This window comes from Heptranchias perlo, chromosome 2 (assembly GCF_035084215.1).
Source record: "Heptranchias perlo isolate sHepPer1 chromosome 2, sHepPer1.hap1, whole genome shotgun sequence".
Taxonomy (NCBI): domain Eukaryota; kingdom Metazoa; phylum Chordata; class Chondrichthyes; order Hexanchiformes; family Hexanchidae; genus Heptranchias; species Heptranchias perlo.
In genome coordinates this window covers 143,077,488-143,100,200 of record NC_090326.1, presented here as the reverse complement: position 1 = coordinate 143,100,200, position 22,713 = coordinate 143,077,488, and the positions used below count along the sequence as shown (strand labels likewise).

At 47.9% G+C, this 22,713-nt stretch overlaps 1 long non-coding RNA gene across 1 annotated transcript in view; it reads right to left on the bottom strand.

Moving 5' to 3' along the window:
• Positions 1-5,000: 5,000 nt before the first annotated feature.
• The window catches only part of LOC137334483 (uncharacterized), a 79,040-nt gene continuing 61,327 nt past the window's right edge, over positions 5,001-22,713 (bottom strand). Inside the window, exon 3 of the long non-coding RNA XR_010966162.1 lies at positions 5,001-5,182. This is a non-coding gene — a long non-coding RNA (uncharacterized lncRNA). The remainder of the gene's footprint in view (positions 5,183-22,713) is intronic.

The following is a 22,713-nucleotide window of genomic DNA, read 5'->3' as shown; positions in this document are numbered from 1 at the left end:
TTGGATTCACTTACCTGCTCCTCCGGGTTCCCCACTGCTGATCTGCGCGTCGGGCGGGCTGCGCATGCGCAGTAAGATCTGTCAGCTGGAGGCGCTCTATTTAAAGGGGCAGTCCTCCACTGACAGATGCTGCAACAAATAGAAAAAATTACAGCATGGAGCAGCCCAGGGGGAAGACTGCTCCCAGTTCAATGATGCCTCACCCCAGGTATCAATACATGGGGTGAGGAGGAGGGGGAGGACAGAGATCTTCCTCCCGGCGGGCGGGAGGAAGCGGCCTGCCTCTGCCACCAGGAAGGCCTGGCTCGAGGTGGCCGATGAGGTCACCAGCGCAACCAACATATCGCCCACCTGCATACAGTGCAGGAGGCGCTCCAATGACCTCAGTAGGTCAGCCAAAGTGAGTACACGTAGTCTTTCCCCTACACTCCATCTGCCACATCACTGCCCCCACCCCACATCTCCTTCAGCACTGCCAACACTACTCTGTCACATCACCCCTCATACCCACTCAAACCTCATCCTCATCTTACCTGCACTTACTCACCTCACCAGTACTCATCCCGCCACTACCACTCGACCCAATCCTCATACAATCTCATGGCTCTATCTCATACTCACCCTCTCATGCATCTCTTTCACGGTCAGCCTCGCTCAACCTGCCACTACCTGTGCTGCAGCCACAGGGCATGCATCACATATGTGCAGTAGGCAGCGTAAGGCAAACGTGTCGTGAGCATGAAGGGGATGCACAAGGGTGTTTGAGGGTCTGTCATGGGTGTTACTTATATTGAATTTCAGAACAACTCACATCACACATTATATTGGCACCACTACTGCCATGTCTTCGCGAATCCTGTCTGGTTTGTGCAATAATGCCCGCTCCTGAGGATCACTATGAAGACCCACAACTGATGCCACCCATTGTGTCACTGCAGAGTGGGTGTAGGTGTATTTGCAGGGCTCTTCTGCGCAGACGACTGAGAGACATCGGCGATGTCCCCGGTTGCACCCTGGAAGGATGCGGAGGAGAAGTTCAGGAGGGCAGTGGTGACTTTGACAGCGACAGGTAAGAAGATGGTGCTTGGGCCAGCCAGGAGCAGCTCGGCATGAAAGAGGCTGCAGATGTCCATGACTACATGTCGAGTGACTCTGAGCCTCCGTGTGCACTGCTGCTCAGAGAGGTCCAGGAGGCTGAGCCTCAGTCTGTGGACCCTGTGGCGAGGGTAGTGCCCTCTGCGACGCATCTCTCTCTGCGGTGGCCCTCCCTCCTGCTGTACAGGTGGATGTGTCACAGCACTCTGTTGTGGAGCTCCACGTGTCAGAGGTGGACGGCGTGGATGGCGAGGCTGGTGAGGCTGGTGATGCTCTTCACCCTCCGAGGAGGTCATGACTGCAGGTACGGCGGCCCCCATCCGCAAGATGTATATCTGAGGGGGTCCGCAAGGTAGGTACATGTCTCCGGACCCCGGGTAAGTGTGCAGGTTGGTGACTTTGACTCTCAGGAGGAGGGTGGTGGAGGCCAAACTTTGTCCCAAGTGACGGAGTGGCCTCCTGCAATGGGTGAGGGTCTCCCCACCCCCCACCTGTCAATTGGACCTTTGCAGCTGCCACAGGCTGACAGCTGCAACACGTCCATTTGACCTGGGAGTGTTTCCCCCAGTGTGGGAAACAGTCCCAGTTTGTTCTAAAATCCCACATAATCCCTTAATCAGGTCAGTTAATGACCTGAAATACCTGAATAAATATTGTCAAGTGGCATCCCGCTGGCTTTAATTGCCTGCGGGATTCCCACCAGAGGGGGCTGCGCGCGCACGCCGGCGCGTCAACGGGGAACCTGGAAGTGCGCGGGTTCGGGGCGGGCTCCAGTCCAGCTCCGGGATTCTCCGATTTTCGGAGCCCCCCCGCCAGGAACGCACCCCATAGCGGGTGCTAAAATAGAGCCCTAAGTGTCAGCAGATTTTTTGACTGCCAAGGGCATCATAGTTTGAAACTGATCGTGTCCTCACCCACTGTCCACACATGCACAGTTTACAGCAGGGGTAGTGAGGAGGACTAGGAATCCTCTCCAGCACAATGAGGGTCCTGATGATGAGACTAATAAGCATGGTTTATATATTTTTTAAAGTCCTGTAATTCTGGTTGAAATACATAAAAATATAACAGGTAGCACAAACAACAACAACTTGCATTTATATAGCCACGTTAAAGTGGTAAAACGTCCCAAGGCACTTCACAGGAGCATTATCGAGCCACATAAGGAGATATTAGGTCAGGGAGCTTGGTCAAAGAGTTAGGTTTTAGGGAGTATCTTAAAGGAGGAGAGAGAGGCAGAGAGGTTTATGGAGGGAATTCCAGAGCTTAGGGCCTATGCAGCTGAAAGCTCGACCGCCAATGGTGGAGCGATGAAAATCGGGGATGCGCAAGAGGCCAGATTTGGAAGAGCACAGAAATCTCAGAGGGTTGGAGGAGGTTACAGAGAAAGAGCGGGGCAAGATCATGGAGGGATTTGAAGACAAGGATGAGAATTTTTAAATCAAAGTGTTGCTGGACCGCGAGCACAGGGGTGATGGTTGAAACAGCTGGCAAATGAGATAATACACAACAGGGTACAACAAAATGTAATGATCACAAGACGTTGCATAATAAAAGTATATAGGTGTTGATTAAATTAACCCCTGAAATACTTTTCAGGATTTCCAGCTGAAATTGGTCTTGAGCTTCACCTCCCATCTGCAATCAGCCAATTTTAAATTATAGGTAGTTCTGTTGGCTTTAGACAGCTGAATATCTAGACGCCATTGTTCTGGAGAGAGGGGATGGACTAACCCCATCATCCACAGTCTATTTGTTGAATTCATTGTGAGTTGATTATACCTGTTAAAAACATCACCAGCTGCATACTTTGGAGTATAAATAGTAGGGGACGATACTACAAGAACAGCTTACAGGGAAGGCCACTGGTTTAAATGGGAAAAAAACAGCAATGTCTCAAAACACTAGTACAAATCCTGGAATTCCACACAATAAACCCAGAATTTGACTTATTCCATAAAAAATGACTCATTACAGGTGATGAAACCACAACTCTGAAGAGAGCTGAACAGGTCTGCTCCCAGTTAAAATGCAGACTGGGGTTATAATGTAGAATAAATTGCTCTTTGGCCTTATTATGTGAGGAGAACATGATGAAATCCCAAAGGTTGCAGGGCAGCATCAAATGTTGGAGGCCTGGGCCAAAGGCACACAGGATAAGCCCCTGTACACTGGTACTGCACCATGCCATGATGCTGCCTGTTCTCCTAAGCTCTCTACAATGCAAGTCAGATTATTTTGAGCATTAAAATAGGAAATCAATTTAAAAATTGATATGGGAATCTTGGTATCCATTTGATGGTAAATTCACTGATTCAATGCTTCCAACAGGGGGGTACGGTTGAAAGAGCATTGATTGGATATGGGGCTACAGAACCGTAGCACAGATACTCTCACCTATGTTTTTTGAAGCAAAGCCCCCAACTGGGAATATGGGATCAATGTGTTTATCCTTTTTAAAATTTATTTTACTCCAGTCTTTATTTTTTTTTTGTGACTACAGGATGAAGGGTCAAGACCCATTATGCAGGATGCAATCAAGAGAAAGTGAGGTAAATCTGGATGTCCTGGTTAGGGGCCACCAAACTTGGCTTTTAAAACCCAAGTAGCTTGTAGGAGGAAAGAAAGACCGAGGGAATTAAGGAGTCGTACAGTTTTAAGGTCCCGTCAAAGAATTAGAGTCGGAGCTAGTGCAGTGTGTCTTCATTTCAACACATTGGGTATGTAGGGAGAAGAAAGATTGCGTAGGATGGCATATTTGGAGCTTATGAGGAACAGAGGGGAAAGTTCAGAGGAGCAGTGCCACAGTAGAAAGACGTGAATGGTTGTGATGGAGAGAGAGGAGGCATGAGGTGGGAGAGAGATTACCTATCAGATCACAAGGCCTTTCCTGTTTCATGTAAAGGAGGTATTGCTTTTTAACCTCACTTCTAAGCCCCCGCCTCCAATGCGCTATTTCTTTCTAAGACAGAGAATTCAGAACTACCACTTTTTATTTAATTTTCATTTATAGAATTGCTACCACATGGAGTAGATGAGGCAAATAGCATAGATGCCTTTAAGAGGAAACTAGATAAGTACAAGAGGGAGAAAGAAATAGAAGGATATGCAGATAGGGTTAGATGAAGTAGGGAGGGAGGAGGCTCGTGTGGAGCATAAACAGCGGCATGGACCAGTCGAGCTGAATGGCCTGTTTCTGTGCTGTAAATTCTATGTAACTTCACTAGCACCAGGTTTCTTCCATTGCTGTAACAAACACAACAAGAGCCGCATGAAAACATGACAGGTGGGCTACCGGTCTGATTTTTGCTCTTTTGCTGGGGGAGCATCCATTCTCTACTCTGCACCTCCCTCTGATGGCCCAGCTGAGGTCATCAACTCACTGTGTGGAGGGAGGGTTACAGAGTTAGATCTATCTTGACTACTGTGTGCTGCTTAATCGTATCCAGTGAGTGCTACTGGGCAAGCTTCTAGATAAAATAACCACTTAAATGAATAGGGTGGGCAAAGAGACAAAGTTACGCAATGTGAATGCAGTCCATAAATCATATTTTTACACATGTTTGAATGACCTCTAAATATAGAGGAGTAATTTATAGTGTGATTTAAAATAGTGATTTTATAATGTAGGATGGTCTGTCTGCAATTCTCAATTGACAATTGAGTGTATGAAGGTTACCTTGCATTCCTGTGTACTTCTGAATAGATATATTAAACATTCTAGTGCTGATAATGCACACAGAAGCAATTCTGTTGCGATGCTGGCGGTGTTTGAAGTTTTCACATGGCTCAGAGTGATAACACTACACAAGCTATATCACTATCTACTTCTTAATCCCAACAGGACTTATCATTTTGTTCAGAAAAAAATTCGCCTGTATTGATGTTCGATATCCAGTGTTGCTTTTTAATAAGAGTTTCCTACATTACAACAGTGACTACGCTTCAAAAGTACTTCATTGACTGTAAAGTGCTTTGGGACGTCCTGAGGTCGTGAAAGGCGCTATATAAATACAAATCTTTCTTTCTTTCTTTCCACTCACCCGTTTTTCCCTGCGGATGTTTTGTACTGTCTTCTTCAATGGACCTGCCAATGACCAAATACAAAGCTGTAACGAGTTGTTGAAACTTGCAGTTTTTCATCATTGTCATATTAAGACACAAGTGCCTAGAGATTTGATGGTGCTTGAATGTGGGCATGCAGTGGATGGTGCACACGTTGCATGTGCCTGTTCATGTGGTTGCAGGGATCTCCCGACATTGGTGCACCTACCTCATTATACAGAAACAGGCATACAGCCAGCGCTACCCTCATTACTTATTGGCTGCCCGTCTGAAAAGTCATGTGCTGGGACATGATAATTTCACAAAAAGGTCCTACAATCAGGACAGGACCCTTAATTATTATTATGGATGACTACAGGCCACCCAATATGGCTTGCGACGCATGTCTAGTGTACATCGATCGCCTGCCTGTTGCAGGCCGCATATTGGACCCCCCAGCACCCCGTTTGGCGCCCAAAAATTGGGCGCTGGGCAATCAAATTTCTAGGCCAAAGCGTTGAACATCACCACAAAATCATGTTTCATTCATTTGATTTGTTTGTCATTGGAAGCAGCTCACTCTTACGATTAATGCACAAACTGATCTGAAACCATGACACATGTGTTGTACAAGTTAAAGGCACTTCCATCCCGGAAAACCCAGCTGTAATAATAGAGTTTTAAAGAAAAGCATATTCAGAACATGTTCTATAAGTCCTTCATTATTAAACTTGATTTGCCATTTTATTTTCTGAATCAAGTCAAAGATCTTAACCGAATGTGCATAAATTAGTGTTAAAGTGAAATTATATTTGACCCTTCTCAATAAACGGTCTGTGACTTCTACAGAAAGATTCCGGTGAATTATTAATAACCTTGCAAGTTTAAAATGATGGCTGGCCTCCACCTATTTCAAATTTTAATGCATTTCAATTTTATTAATTCAGCTGTCCTGATTTCATCAAGAGGCTCTCTATTACTGGCCCCACAATGCATTTCTCCTGCCAGCCACGGATCTGAGAGACTAGTATCTCACTTTGCTCAAAGCTCAGGGTCCATTGTATACCTTTCTGAAGGCCAGGCGCCTCATATCAATATTATATAGTTGTGCTTTCAGTGACAAGTGCATTATACTTCCTCGTAGCACTGAACTTCCAGTCTTAATTATCAAACTAATTTTTTTCCCCGTATACAGCCTGTTCATTACTCATTTTCAATTAAATGATGCTGCAGGTCCCTAGACTTTAATTACTTTCTCCTACGAAGAAGATAATTTTCTCCTTAACTCTCCAATTCCTAAAAGGCATCGTTAAATAAGATCACGAAATAGGTTACTACTTTCCACTTTTTTTGACGATATAAAGTTCCCCCCCCCCTCCCCCCTCATTTTTGCAGAATAAAACCGGACGGACCATCCGACATCGGACCACGAAGCACCGGACGCGACGAAGGCAAACCAAGCCCAGTCGACCCTGCAAAGTCCTCCTCACTAACGTCTGGGGACTTGTGCCAAAATTGGGAGAGCTGTCCCACAGACGAGTCAAGCAACAGCCTGACATAGCCATACTCACAGAATCATACCTTTCAGCCAACGTCCCAGACTCTTCCATCACCATCCCTGGGTATGTCCTGTCCCACCGGCAGGACAGACCGACCAGATGTGGCGGTACAGAGATATACAGTCAGGAGGGAGTGGCCCTGGGAGTCCTCAACATTGACTCTGGACCCCATGAAATCTCATGTCATCAGGTCAAACATGGGCAAGGAAACCTCCTGCTGATTACCACCTACCGCCCTCCCTCAGCTGATGAATCTGTCCTCCTCCATGTTGAACACCACGTGGAGGAAGCACTAAGGGTAGCAAGGTCACAGAATGTACTCTGGGTGGGGGACTTCAATGTCCATCACCAAGAGTGGCTCGGTAGCACCACTACTGACCGAGCTGGCCGAGTCCTGAAGGATATAGGTGCCAGACTGGGCCTGCGGCAGGTGGTGAGCGAACCAACACGAGGGAAAAACCTACTTGACCTCGTCCTCACCAATCTACCTGTCGCAAATGCAACTGTCCACGACAGTATTGGTAGGAGTGACCACCGCACAGTCCTCGTGGAGATGAAGTCCCGTCTTCACACCGAGGACACCATCCAACGTGTTGTGTGGCACGACCACCGTGCTAAATGGGATAGATTCAGAACAGATCTAGCAGCTCAAAACTGGGCATCCATGAGGCACTGTGGGCCATCAGCAGCAGCAGAATTGTATTCCAGCACAATCTGTAACCTCATGGCCCAGCATATTCCTCACTCTACCATTACCAACAAGCCAGGGGATCAACCCTGGTTCAATGAGGTGTGTAGAAAAGCATGCCTGGAGTAGCACCAGGCGTACCTAAAAATGAGGTGCCAACCTGGTGAAGCTACAACTCAGGACTACGTTCATACTAAACAGCGGAAGCAACATGCTATGGACAGAGCTAAGCGATTCCACAACCAACGGATCAGATCAAAGCTCTGCAGTCCTGCCACATCCAGTCGTGAATGGTGGTGGACAATTAAACAACTAACGGGAGGAGGAGGCTCTGCAAACATCCCCATCCTCAATGATGGCGGAGTCCAGCACATGAGAGGAAAAGACATGGCTGAAGCGTTTGCAACCATCTTCAGCCAGAAGTGCCGAGTGGATGATCCATCTCGGCCTCCTCCCGATATCCCCACCATCACAGAAGCCAATCTTCAGCCAATTCGATTCACTCCAAGAAACAGCTGAGTGCACTGGATACAGCAAAGGCTATGGGCCCCGACAACATCCCAGCTGTAGTGCTGAAGACTTGTGCTCCAGAACTAGCTGCCCCTCTAGCCAAGCTGTTCCAGTACAACTACAACACTGGCATCTACCCGACAATGTGGAAAATTGCCCAGGTATGTCCTGTCTATAAAAAGGAGGACAAATCCAATCCGGCCAATTACCGCCCCATCAGTCTACTCTCAATCATCAGCAAAGTGATGGAAGGTGTCATCGACAGTGCTATCAAGCGACACGTACTCACCAATAACCTGCTCACCGATGCTCAGTTTGGGTTCTGCCAGGAACACACGGCTCCAGACCTCATTACAACCTTGGTCCAAACATGGACAAAAGAGCTGAATTCCAGAAGTGAGGTGAGAGTGACTGCACTTGACATCAAGGCAGCATTTGACCGAGTGTGGCACCAAGGAGCCCTAGTAAAATTGAAATCAATGGGAATCAGGTGGAAAACTCTCCAGTGGCTGGAGTCATACCGAGCACAAAGGAAGATTGTAGTGGTTGTTGGAGGCCAATCATCTCAGCCCCAGGGCATTGCTGCAGGAGTTCCTCAGGGCAGTGTCCTAGGCCCAACCATCTTCAGCAGCTTCATCAATGACTTTCCCTCCATCATAAGGTCAGAAATGGAGATGTTCGCTGATGATTGCACAGTGTTCAGTTCCATTCGCAACCCCTCAGATAATGAAGCAGTCCTAGCCCGCATGCATCAAGACCTGGACAACATCCAGGCTTGGGCTCATAAATGGCAAGTAACATTCGCACCAGACAAGTGCCAGGCAATGACCATCTCCAACAAGAGAGAGCCTAACCACCTCGCCTTGACATTCAACGGCATTACCATCACCGAATCCCCCACCATCAACATCCTGGGGGTCACCATTGACCAGAAACTTAACTGGATCAACCATATAAATGCTGTGGCTACAAGAGCAGGTCAGAGGCTGGGTGTTCTGCGGCGAGTGACTCACCTCCTGACTCCCCAAATTCTTTCCACCATCTACAAGGCACAAGTCAGGAGTGTGATGGAATACTCTCCACTTGCTTGGATGAGTGCAGCTCCAACAACACTCAAGAAGCTCGACACCATTCAGGACAAAGCAGCCTGCTTGATTGGCACCCCATCCACCACCCTAAACATTCACTCCCTTCACCACCGGTGCACAGTGGCTGCAGTGTGTACCACCCACAGGATGCACTGCAGCAACTCGCCAAAGCTTCTTCAACAGCACCTCCCAAACCCACGACCTCTACCACCTAGAAGGACAAGAGCAGCAGGTACATGGGAACAACACCACCTGCACTTTCCCCTCCAAGTCACACACCATCCCGACTTGGAAATATATCGCCATTCCTTCATCGTCGCTGGGTCAAAATCCTGGAACTCCCTTCCTAACAGCACAGTGGGAGAACCTTCACCACACGGACTGCAGCGGTTCAAGAAGGCGGCTCACCACCACCTTCTCAAGGACAATTAGGGATGGGCAATAAATTCCGGCATCGTCAGCGTCGCCCACATCCCATGAACGAATAAAAAAAAATCAATGCAAAATGCAGAAGAGGAAAGATATTGTCAGATTTCTGAGGGGATATTTTTTCCTCTTCTCTCCTGAAGCCAGTGTCTCTATGCTGACCTCACTCCAGTATATTGTTATGATCGGGAAATCACTGCCTGAAAGGGTGGTGGAAGCAGGTTCATTGGTAACTTCCAAAAGGGAATTGGATAAATATTTGACAAGGAAAAATTTGCAGGACTACGGGGAAAGAGTAGGGATTGGGGACTAACCGGACAGCTCTTTCAAAGAGCCAGCTCAGGCACGATAGGCTGAATGGTCTCCTTCTATGCTGTTCGATTCTATGATTTCGTCCGTGTATCCATTTTTCACATTTGAGGCTAGAGAACTATTGGACTAGAAATGGCGCTACAGCCGAGCCTCAAACTGCTCTCAAACAATGTTCACAAACGTGCTGTCATGTTTCAGGACCTTCTGACCATTTTTCCACAGGAAGAGCAGGAGTTAATATACATGTTGTGTTTTAAAAGCATAGGTTCTCCCATTCATCTGCTGTAACTTTGACGGAGGTGCTGCAGAAACCTCAGAATAATGGCCTAAATGACATTTACGCCTTTTTTCTGGGGTTTCTGTGGCTCTTCTGTCGCAGTTATGACGGATAAGCAGGAGAGCCCCTGCAAAAATTCACCCCCATTGTATATTACAATGTTAAAAAGAAGGATCTGAGATGATTGCTAATTAAGATGCTAATAAGCCAGTCTTGATGTTGTTTCCTCATAGACTGTAAATAATAATCAATTCAGTGACATCTCCATAACTGATAAACACCTCATGCCCATTATGTTGGACATGAGATTTGAGCGCGATCCTGGTGCAGCACGGGCACCTAATGAGACCTATGGCAGGACCACAGCAAATTGGTCCGCCGGGCGTCAGTCACAACCCGAGAGGCAGCTCGCCAGCCGAGGGCCTCAGGAGTGTCCGGGCAGGAGACAATCGGAGGTGGGGTGGGGAGGGAGAAGGCGAGCAGTGGCTGACAGCTGCCTGCGGTTTTAATGTAGAGCCAGGATGAGTGCTCAAAGCTGCTCCCGCTCCACTGCCGTGAGCTACAATGGCCATGCTGGAGCAACCCCAAAGGAAATCTTCGGCCTGTGTCTGTGTCTGCAGACGTATGCGTGGAAGTTGCATGCATGCTACAACTAAGGAAGATACATGAAAATATGTGAAATGAAAATCAAAAGCTTACTTGTAATCAAACACAGTCTGACAACTTAACCTGCCCTGCCATTGATAAGGGTAACCAAATCTGCTAGTGCAGAGTAACTGCAACCATTCATATTTAATCTGCAAGCCTGCTTTTAAGCACACTTCTCCAAACATTAAGAATGTAATTTGTAACTGCATATGAAGCATGAATGGGCTTTGCAATAGTATAAAAACAGAAAATGCTGGAAAACACTCAGTAGGCCGGGCAGCATCCATGAAGAGAGAAACAGAGTTAACTTTTCAGGTCGATGACCTTTCATCAGGACTGGTAGAAGTTCGAGATTTAACAGTTTATAAGCAAGTACAGAACCAGGGAAAAAAGGGAGGAGGAAAGAACAAGGGGAAAGTCTGTGATAGGGTGGAGGACAGGAGAATGTTTCACTTTGTATCGCATTATTTTTCCTTGTTTCCCAAGAATAAGTTAAGGGACAACTGTATTTTAAAAATATAAACTAAAAAATAAAAAAAAATCAGATAAAATACATTATTAGAAGAATACACATTTATGTATTGTTCTCCCCCCACCCAAACCATAAACCTTCCCTCTGTGACCATATTTCATATTGAAATTACACTGTGCAAATGTGTTCATCTGAAATTCCTCTCTTCTCTACTTTAGCAGACGTGTTAACCTATATTAAAAGAATGTGTTGGCGCTGCCACTAAAATTGTGGAGAGGAATTTCGGACAAGTATGTTAAGCATTCATACCTATCGTCCCACCGTGTTATTTTAAACCCATTTTAAACCCTTTGCCAGCCATGAACATGGCTCACTTCACTGTCAGAATACAGTGTCGTTCCTGAAAACTGTTGATATTAAAGTAATAAACAATCCCTAAATACCTGGTATTATTAACCAGTACAAAGTCAATATATATGACTATCAGATGTCAGGATTTAGTGATTCACTGAATATTTTAAATCGGTTAACAAGACGTGCATTATCTGATTTAATGAAAGTTAAGGAAATGCATCCAATTTGCGGAGAAAATAGAGATTCATAATTAAATGGTCATTAAGAAACCTGAGGTGTTTGAATATTCATAAGGGAACAGGGCTGGATGGAATGCATCCAAGATACTTGAAGATATGAAGGTAGAAATAGGAGGAGCTGCAGCTGAAGTCTTTCACAGTTCATTAAATCTGTTAGCAACAGAAGGTTGGAAAATAGCTAATTGGGCAAATTCCCAGCACAGGGCCAGATTCAAAAGGATCACAGGTCGGAGATAGGATTGCAGCACTGTAAAGTTGATTCTCTAACCCATGGTCCCTTTAAAGCAGAATACCATGAATTTTGGTGCATTAGCTCAACATCTATAGTGGGCAAAATACTGGAGTCTGTAAAAGGCAATTCAATCGCATTTACCAAGAGTCCAGGCAATAATTCTAAACCAATGTGGATTCCTGAAAAAAAAATTCCTACAGAAAATAAGGGTGGAAATTGCGGAGGCTCTGGCCACAATCTTCCAATCCTCCTTAGATATGAGGACAGTGCCGGAAGACTGGAAGATTGCAAATGTTACACCCCTGTTCAAAAAAGGGGAGAGAGATAAACCTGGCAATTACAGGGCAGTCAGCCTGACGTCGGTGGTGGGGAAACTTTTAGAGGCAATAATCCGGGACAAAATAAACTGGCACTTGGAAAAGTATGGGCTAATCAATGAAAGTCAGCACGGATTTGTTAAAGGAAAATCGTGTTTGACTAACCTGATTGCGTTCTTTGATGAAGTATCGGAAAGGTTTGGTGAGGGTAGTGCAGTTGATGTTATGTATATGGACGTTTGAAAGGCATTTGATAAAGTACAACATAATGGACTTGTTAGCAAAATTAAAGCCCAAGGGGTTAAAGGGACAGAGGCAGCATGGAGACAAAATTGGCTAGGGGACAGAAAGCAGAGAGTAGTGGTGAAGGGTTGTTTTTCAGACTAGAGGGAAGTATACAGTGGTGTTCCCCAGGGATCAGTATTAGAACCGCTGCTCTTCTTGATATATATTAATGACCTGGACTTGGGTATAGAGGGTATAATTTAAAAGTTTGCAGATGACACGAAACTTGGAAATGTAGTAAATGACTTCAGGAGGACATAGACAAACTGATGAAATGGGCAGACACATGGCAAATGAAATTAAACACAGAGAAGTGTGAAGTGATACATTTTGGCAGGAAGAATGAGGAGAGGCAATATAAATTAAATGGTACAATTTTAAAGGGGGTACAGGAACAGAGGCGCCTGGGGGTGCACATATACAAATCTTTGAAGGTGACAGGACAAGTTGAGGAGGCTGTTAAAAAAGCATATGGGATCCTGACCTAGATCTGAAGATCCTGACCTCGGTCTGAATAATAGAGGCATAGAGTACAAAAGCAAGGAAGTTATGTTAAACCTTTATAAAACACTGGTTGGGCCTCAGCTGGAGTATTGTGTTCAATTCTGGACACCACACTTTAGGAAGCATGTCAAGGCCTTTGAGAGGGTGCAGAAAAGTAGAATAGTGCCAGGGATGAGGGACATCAGTTATGTGGAGTGACTGGAGAAGCTGGGGTTGTTCTCCTTAGGTGATCGGCAAAAGAACATGAGGAAACATTTTTTACTCAGTGAGTTTTAATGATCTGGAATGCACTGCATGAAAGGGTGGTGGAAGCAGATTCAATAGTAACTTTCAAAAGGGAATTAGATAAATACTTGAAGGGAAAAAAATTACAGGGCTCTGGGGAAAGAGCAGAGGAATGGGACTAACTGAATACTTTTTCAAAGAGCCGGCACAGGCACAATGGGCCAAATGGCCACTTTCTGTGCTGTACCTACTATGATACTATGATATTCTTTCCATTTATCTTCTGAAAGTGGAGATTCCAGGGAGCATGATTTTGACCTGGAGCTGAAAGTCAGCGGGTGGGTAGATTTCATGTGGGATACCCAGAAGTCAAGCAAGCGCGATCGCAACTGAATTGAAGACAATTATTTTTGCTTCCAGGTTTTCCGCATGACAGATAGCCAGATTGACAGGAGGGAGGGAGGGAAAGAGAGATTGCTGGTGGAGTGGGGAGGGAGATCGAGGTCAGGATCTTCAGATCGAGGTCAGGATCTTCAGACCAAGGTCGGGATCCTCAGACCAAGGTCGGGATCCTCAGACCAAGGTCGGGATCTTCAGACCGAGGTCGGGATCTTCAGACCGAGGTCGGGATCTTCAGATCGAGGTCGGGATCTTCAGATCGAGGTCGGGATCTTCAGACCGAGGTCGGGATCTTCAGACCGAGGTCAGGATCTTCAGACCAAGGTCAGGATCTTCAGACCAAGGTCGGGATCTTCAGATCGAGGTCGGGATCTTCAGACCAAGGTCGGGATCTTCAGATCGAGGTCAGGATCTTCAGATCGAGGTCGGGATCTTCAGATCGAGGTCGGGATCTTCAGATCGAGGTCGGGATCTTCAGATCGAGGTCGGGATCTTCAGATCGAGGTCAGGATCTTCAGATCGAGGTCAGGATCTTCAGATCGAGGTCAGGATCTTCAGACCGAGGTCGGGATCTTCAGATCGAGGTCGGGATCTTCAGATCGAGGTCAGGATCTTCAGATCGAGGTCGGGATCTTCAGATCGAGGTCGGGATCTTCAGATCGAGGTCGGGATCTTCAGATCGAGGTCGGGATCTTCAGATCGAGGTCGGGATCTTCAGATCGAGGTCGGGATCTTCAGACCGAGGTCGGGATCTTCAGATCGAGGTCGGGATCTTCAGACCGAGGTCGGGATCTTCAGATCGAGGTCGGGATCTTCAGACCGAGGTCAGGATCTTCAGATCGAGGTCGGGATCTTCAGATCGAGGTCGGGATCTTCAGACCAAGGTCGGGATCTTCAGATCGAGGTCAGGATCTTCAGACCGAGGTCGGGATCTTCAGATCGAGGTCGGGATCTTCAGACCTAGGTCGGGATCTTCAGATCGAGGTCAGGATCTTCAGATCGAGGTCGGGATCTTCAGACCGAGGTCGGGATCTTCAGATCGAGGTCAGGATCTTCAGATCGAGGTCAGGATCTTCAGATCGAGGTCGGGATCTTCAGACCGAGGTCGGGATCTTCAGATCGAGGTCGGGATCTTCAGACCGAGGTCGAGATCTTCAGATCGAGGTCGGGATCTTCAGATCGAGGTTTGGATCTTCAGACCGAGGTCGGGATCTTCAGATCGAGGTCGGGATCTTCAGATCGAGGTCGGGATCTTCAGATCGAGGTTTGGATCTTCAGATCGAGGTCGGGATCTTCAGACCTAGGTCGGGATCTTCAGATCGAGGTCGGGATCTTCAGACCGAGGTCGGGATCTTCAGACCGAGGTCGGGATCTTCAGATCGAGGTAGGGATCTTCAGATCGAGGTCGGGATCTTCAGATCGAGGTCAGGATCTTCAGATCGAGGTCGGGATCTTCAGATCAAGGTCAGGATCTTCAGATCGAGGTCGGGATCTTCAGACCGAGGTCGGGATCTTCAGATCGAGGTCAGGATCTTCAGATCGAGGTCAGGATCTTCAGATCGAGGTCGGGATCTTCAGACCAAGGTCGGGATCTTCAGATCGAGGTCGGGATCTTCAGATCGAGGTCAGGATCTTCAGACCGAGGTCGGGATCTTCAGACCGAGGTCAGGATCTTCAGATCGAGGTCGGGATCTTCAGATCGAGGTCGGGATCTTCAGACCTAGGTCGGGATCTTCAGATCGAGGTCGGGATCTTCAGATCGAGGTCAGGATCTTCAGATCGAGGTCAGGATCTTCAGACCGAGGTCGGGATCTTCAGATCGAGGTCAGGATCTTCAGATCGAGGTCGGGATCTTCAGATCGAGGTCGGGATCTTCAGACCGAGGTCGGGATCTTCAGATCGAGGTCGGGATCTTCAGACCGAGGTCGGGATCTTCAGATCGAGGTCGGGATCTTCAGATCGAGGTCAGGATCTTCAGATCGAGGTCGGTATCTTCAGACCGAGGTCGGGATCTTCAGATCGAGGTCGGGATCTTCAGACCAAGGTCGGGATCTTCAGATCGAGGTCGGGATCTTCAGACCAAGGTCGGGATCTTCAGATCGAGGTCGGGATCTTCAGACCGAGGTCGGGATCTTCAGACCGAGGTCGGGATCTTCAGATCGAGGTCGGGATCTTCAGATCGAGGTCGGGATCTTCAGATCGAGGTCAGGATCTTCAGATCGAGGTCGGGATCTTCAGATCAAGGTCAGGATCTTCAGATCGAGGTCGGGATCTTCAGACCGAGGTCAGGATCTTCAGACCGAGGTCGGGATCTTCAGATCAAGGTCAGGATCTTCAGATCGAGGTCGGGATCTTCAGACCGAGGTCGGGATCTTCAGATCGAGGTCAGGATCTTCAGATCAAGGTCGGGATCTTCAGACCAAGGTCAGGATCTTCAGATCGAGGTCGGGATCTTCAGACCGAGGTCAGGATCTTCAGACCGAGGTCGGGATCTTCAGATCGAGGTCAGGATCTTCAGACCGAGGTCGGGATCTTCAGATCGAGGTCGGGATCTTCAGACCAAGGTCGGGATCTTCAGATCGAGGTCGGGATCTTCAGATCGAGGTCGGGATCTTCAGACCGAGGTCGGGATCTTCAGATCGAGGTCGGGATCTTCAGACCAAGGTCGGGATCTTCAGATCGAGGTCAGGATCTTCAGACCGAGGTCGGGATCTTCAGATCAAGGTCGGGATCTTCAGATCGAGGTCAGGATCTTCAGACCGAGGTCGGGATCTTCAGATCGAGGTCGGGATCTTCAGATCAATGTCAGGATCATCAGATCGAGGTCGGGATCTTCAGATCGAGGTCGGGATCTTCAGACCGAGGTCGGGATCTTCAGATCGAGGTCAGGATCTTCAGACCGAGGTCGGGATCTTCAGATCAAGGTCAGGATCTTCAGATCAATGTCAGGATCATCAGATCGAGGTCGGGATCTTCAGATCGAGGTCAGGATCTTCAGACCGAGGTCGGGATCTTCAGATGCAGGTCGGGATCTTCAGACCGAGGTCGGGATCTTCAGATCGAGGTCGGGATCTTCAGATCGAGGTCGGGATCTTCAGACCGAGGTCAGGATCTTCAGACCGAGGTCGGGATCTTCAGACCAAGGTCGGGATCTTCAGATCGAGCTCGGGATCTTCAGACCAAGGTCGGGATCTTCAGATCGAGGTCGGGATCTTCAGACCAAGGTCGGGATCTTCAGATCGAGGTCAGGATCTTCAGACCGAGGTCGGGATCTTCAGACCAAGGTCGGGATCTTCAGATCGAGGTCGGGATCTTCAGATCGAGGTCAGGATCTTCAGATGCAGGTCAGGATCTTCAGACCGAGGTCGGGATCTTCAGATCGAGGTCGGGATCTTCAGACCAAGGTCGGGATCTTCAGATCGAGGTCAGGATCTTCAGACCGAGGCTGGGATCTTCAGATCGAGGTCAGGATCTTCAGACCGAGGTCGGGATCTTCAGATCGAGGTCGGGATCTTCAGACCAAGGTCGGGATCTTCAGATCGAGGTCAGGATCTTCAGACCGAGGTCGGGATCTTCAGATCGAGGTCAGGATCTTCAGATCGAGGTCGGGATCTTCAGACCAAGGTCGGGATCTTCAGACCGAGGTCGGGATCTTCAGACCGAGGTCGGGATCTTCAGATCGAGGTCGGGATCTTCAGATCGAGGTCGGGATCTTCAGATCGAGGTCGGGATCTTCAGACCGAGGTCAGGATCTTCAGACCGAGGTCGGGATCTTCAGATCAAGGTCAGGATCTTCAGATCGAGGTCGGGATCTTCAGACCATGGTCGGGATCTTCAGACCGAGGTCGGGATCTTCAGACCGAGGTCGGGATCTTCAGATCAAGGTCAGGATCTTCAGATCGAGGTCGGGATCTTCAGACCGAGGTCGGGATCTTCAGATCGAGGTCAGGATCTTCAGACCAAGGTCGGGATCTTCAGACCGAGGTCGGGATCTTCAGACCGAGGTCGGGATCTTCAGATCGAGGTCGGGATCTTCAGACCGAGGTCAGGATCTTCAGACCGAGGTCGGGATCTTCAGATCGAGGTCAGGATCTTCAGACCGAGGTCGGGATCTTCAGATCGAGGTCGGGATCTTCAGACCGAGGTCGGGATCTTCAGATCGAGGTCGGGATCTTCAGATCGAGGTCGGGATCTTCAGATCGAGGTCAGGATCTTCAGATCGAGGTCAGGATCTTCAGATCGAGGTCGGGATCTTCAGACCGAGGTCGGGATCTTCAGATCGAGGTCGGGATCTTCAGACCAAGGTCAGGATCTTCAGATCGAGGTCAGGATCTTCAGACCGAGGTCAGGATCTTCAGACCGAGGTCGGGATCTTCAGATCGAGGTCAGGATCTTCAGACCGAGGTCGGGATCTTCAGATCGAGGTCGGGATCTTCAGATCGAGGTCGGGATCTTCAGATCAAGGTCGGGATCTTCAGACCAAGGTCGGGATCTTCAGATCAAGGTCAGGATCTTCAGACCGAGGTCAGGATCTTCAGACCAAGGTCGGGATCTTCAGATCAAGGTCAGGATCTTCAGATCGAGGTCAGGATCTTCAGACCGAGGTCGGGATCTTCAGATCAAGGTCAGGATCTTCAGACCGAGGTCGGGATCTTCAGATCAAGGTCAGGATCTTCAGATCAAGGTCGGGATCTTCAGACCGAGGTCAGGATCTTCAGACCGAGGTCGGGATCTTCAGACCGAGGTCAGGATCTTCAGACCGAGGTCGGGATCTTCAGACCGAGGTCAGGATCTTCAGACCGAGGTCGGGATCTTCAGACCGAGGTCGGGATCTTCAGACCGAGGTCAGGATCCTCAGATCGAGGTCGGGATCTTCAGACCGAGGTCGGGATCTTCAGACCGAGGTCGGGATCTTCAGACCAAGGTCAGGATCTTCAGACCAAGGTCGGGATCTTCAGACCAAGGTCGGGATCTTCAGACCGAGGTCGGGATCTTCAGATCGAGGTCTGGATCTTCAGATCGAGGTCGGGATCTTCAGACCGAGGCTGGGATCTTCAGACCGAGGCTGGGATCTTCAGACCGAGGCTGGGATCTTCAGACCGAGGTCGGGATCTTCAGATCGAGGTCAGGATCCTCAGACCGAGGTCGGGATCTTCAGATCGAGGTCGGGATCTTCAGACCGAGGTCGGGATCTTCAGACCGAGGTCGGGATCTTCAGATCGAGGTCGGGATCTTCAGATCGAGTCAGGATCTTCAGATCGAGGTTTGGATCTTCAGACCGAGTCAGGATCTTCAGACCGAGGCTGGGATCTTCAGATCGAGGTCGGGCGCTGCAGCCAGGGATCAGAGAGGTGGGAGGGAGAGATTATGGGCCATGGAGGACATCGGGGGGTCTGGGGGGGGGCCTTAAGAACATCGAAGGGGTGCATGGAGGACATGGGGGGGGGGTCACAAGGACATTTGGGGAAGAGGTCTTATGTTGGGAGGAGATAGGGAGGGGGGCCATGGAGGACATCGTGGTCCATGAGATGATTGGCTTGGCAGAAGATCGGAGGTTGGGAAGAGTCAGAGGGAGGGAGGGAGGACTCCCATCATGGGGGGCGGGGGTTGCCTCTATCACTGGGTCTCCTATCGGAGGGGTCTCCATTGGGCGGTCTCCCACTGGGGGGGGTCTCCCATCGGGGATGGTCTCCATCGTTAGGTCTCCCATCGACGGAGATTGACTGAGGCATTAAATTTAAAGGTGAGTAACGTTAAATAGTAAAAATCCTACCTTAACTAACTCAAGTTATGTATCCCAGGACGTTATGGGAGGTTAGGGAGGAAATTGCGGGTCCCCTAGCAGAGATATTTGAATCATCCACCGTTACAGGTGAGGTGCCTGAAGATTGGAGGGTAGCAAATGTTGTGCCTTTGTTTAAGAAGGGCGGCAGGGAAAAGCCTGGGAACTACAGACCAGTGAGCCTGACATCTGTAGTGGGTAAGTTGTTAGAGGGTATTCTGAGGGACAGGATCTACAGGCATTTGGAGAGGCAGGGACTAATTAGGAACAGTCAGCATGGTTTTGTGAGAGGAAAATCATGTCTCACGAATTTGATTGAGTTTTTTGAAGGGGTAACCAAGAAGATAGATGAGGGCTGTGCAGTAGACGTGGTCTACATGGACTTCAGCAAAGCATTTGACAAGGTACCGCATGGTAGGTTGTTACATAAGGTTAAATCTCATGGGATCCAAGGTGAGGTAGCCAATTGGATACAAAATTGGCTTGACGACAGAAGACAGAGGGTGGTTGTCGAGGGTTGTTTTTCAAACTGGATGCCTGTGTCCAGCGGTGTGCCTCAGGGATCGGTGCTGGGTCCGCTGTTATTTGTTATTTATATTAATGATTTGGATGAGAATTTAGGAGGCATGGTTAGTAAGTTTGCAGATGACACCAAGATTGGTGGCATTGTGGACAGTGAAGAAGGTTATCTAGGATTGCAACGGGATCTTGATAAATTGGGCCAGTGGGCCGATGAATGGCAGATGGAGTTTAATTTAGATAAATGTGAGGTGATGCATTTTGGTAGATCGAATCGGGCCAGGACCTACTCCGTTAATGGTAGGGCGTTGGGGAGAGTTATAGAACAAAGAGATCTAGGAGTACAGATTCATAGCTCCTTGAAAGTGGAGTCACAGGTGGATAGGGTGGTGAAGAAGGCATTCAGCATGCTTGGTTTCATTGGTCAGAACATTGAATGCAGGAGTTGGGATGTCTTGTTGAAGTTGTACAGGGCATTGGTGAGGCCACACTTGGAGTACTGTGTACAGTTCTGGTCACCCTATTATAGAAAGGATATTATTAAACTAGAAAGAGTGCAGAAAAGATTTACGAGGATGCTACCGGGACTTGATGGTTTGACTTACAGGGAGAGGTTAGACAGACTGGGACTTTATTCCCTGGAGAGTAGGAGGTTAAGGGGTGATCTTATAGAAGTCTATAAAATAATGAGGGGCATAGATAAGGTCGATAGTCAAAATCTTTTCCCAAAGGTAGGGGAGTCTATAACGAGGGGGCACAGATTTAAGGTGAGAGGGGAGAGATACAAAAGGATCCAGAGGGGCAATTTTTTCACTCAAAGGGTGGTGAGTGTCTGGAACGAGCTGCCAGAGGCAGTAGTAGAGGCGGGTACAATTTTGTCTTTTAAAAAGCATTTGGACAGTTACATGGGGAAGATGGGTATCGAGGGATATGGGCCAAGTGCAGGCAATTGGGACTAGCTTAGTGGTATAAACTGGGCGACATGGACATGTTGGGCCGAAGGGCCTGTTTCCATGTTGTAACTTCTATGATTCTATGATTCTATGATTCTAAGTTAGTAAATTGCCCCTTTAACAAACCGCCCGCCGGCATTAATTGGAGATCCGATTTCTGGGATTAAGCTATGCACACACATCCAAACTCACCCATGTTAAACTTGAAGTTGGAGCTGGGTTACAGTCACACTGGAAAAAGCTGAAATTTTTACCTCTCACCCACCCCCAACTCACCCGTTCTTGGCGGTTAAAATTACCCCCCTAGAATAAGTTGAAAGGGCAGCAGAACTTTCCAATACCACACCAGAGTGGCCTCTTCATATGTGAGCCTTGACCGTGAGTGTGGACAGGTTACTTATCATGGAGCCCACCATATCACCACAGCTCCCATCTTCATCTAGTATCCAGACACTTGCACTTCCAGCACAGGTCACTAGCCTGCAATCAGGTACACCAGTATACTCTATTTACTCTCTCTCCCTAGCTCAGAAATACAGGGGTCAATTGTAACAGTCCCACTGCTGCACAGCTGAGGCTGGGTAACAGCATTGATCAAACCTGCCACCTTTCCAATGTGTATTGCTCAGTGCCACAGTATTCAGGTCATTTACCCTCTGCCGTTGAGGACTGGTCATATTCCACATTCTGATGGAGGAAGAGTCCTAAACTAGACAGACAATTGGCTTAAAAGCAGAAAGCAGAGGAAGGCCGTAATTTGCATCTTCTGCCTGTCTCACATGTGCCCTAAAAATGTTTTGGAGGTTTGCTTAGAGCATTCCCAGGATCGCTGGAAATTCTGCCTGTTGTGCCCCTTTCCCATCCAGTGGATTCCACACCCACTGAGAGCAGACATAAGCTCTGTTGCGTGCCTATAAAATGCCAGCCCAATTTCCCTTCAGAGACATGACATATTTGGCATTTGAGACAGGGTCCTTGGGAGGTTTAAACAGTGAATGGAAGTCCCACTCCACTGCATTTCTGCCACTCTGAATAGCTTCACTAATATCGTTTGCTAATTTTATGTGAACACCCCTTGGCCTCCACATTAGTTCCACTTAGATATGAGTTTGCCCCAGTTGAGTCCGGCATCATATTGTAAACAATTGATTTAGAAAAGATCCAATCAACACAGTTCAAAATCATTCAAATTAAACCAATAAGATGAGGGGAGGGTTCAGGTAAGGGTAAATTTATAGGTCTAAAGAGAATAGTGAAGGCTGTGGGGCAGAGTAGCGATTTGGGTGAAAACAAGCAGAGTGTGTCAGGAATGGACAGAGAGTTTAACAAAGGTAATAGGGCATTAGTGACTAAGGCCACATCAGGGAATGACTAAAAAGTTAAAATTAAAGGCACTATATCTGAATGCAAGAAGCATTCGAAACAAGATAGATGAATTAATGGCACAATTAGAGATAAATGGGTTTGATCTCGTAGCCATTACTGAGACGTGGTTACAGGGTGACCAAGGTTGGGAACTAACTATTCCAGGGTACTTGACTTTTAGAAAAGATAGGCAAAATGGAAATGGAGGCAGGTTAGCCCTGATAATAAAGAATAAGATAAAGGCAGTAGTGAGAAAGGATCTTAGCTCAGAAAATCAAGATGTAGAATCAGTACGGGTTGAAATAACAAGGGGCACAAAACACTGGTGGGAGTAGTTTATAGACTTCCTAGTGTTGGACAGAGTATAAATCAGGAAGTTAGAGGAGCATGTAACAAGGGTAATGCAATAATCGTGAGGGA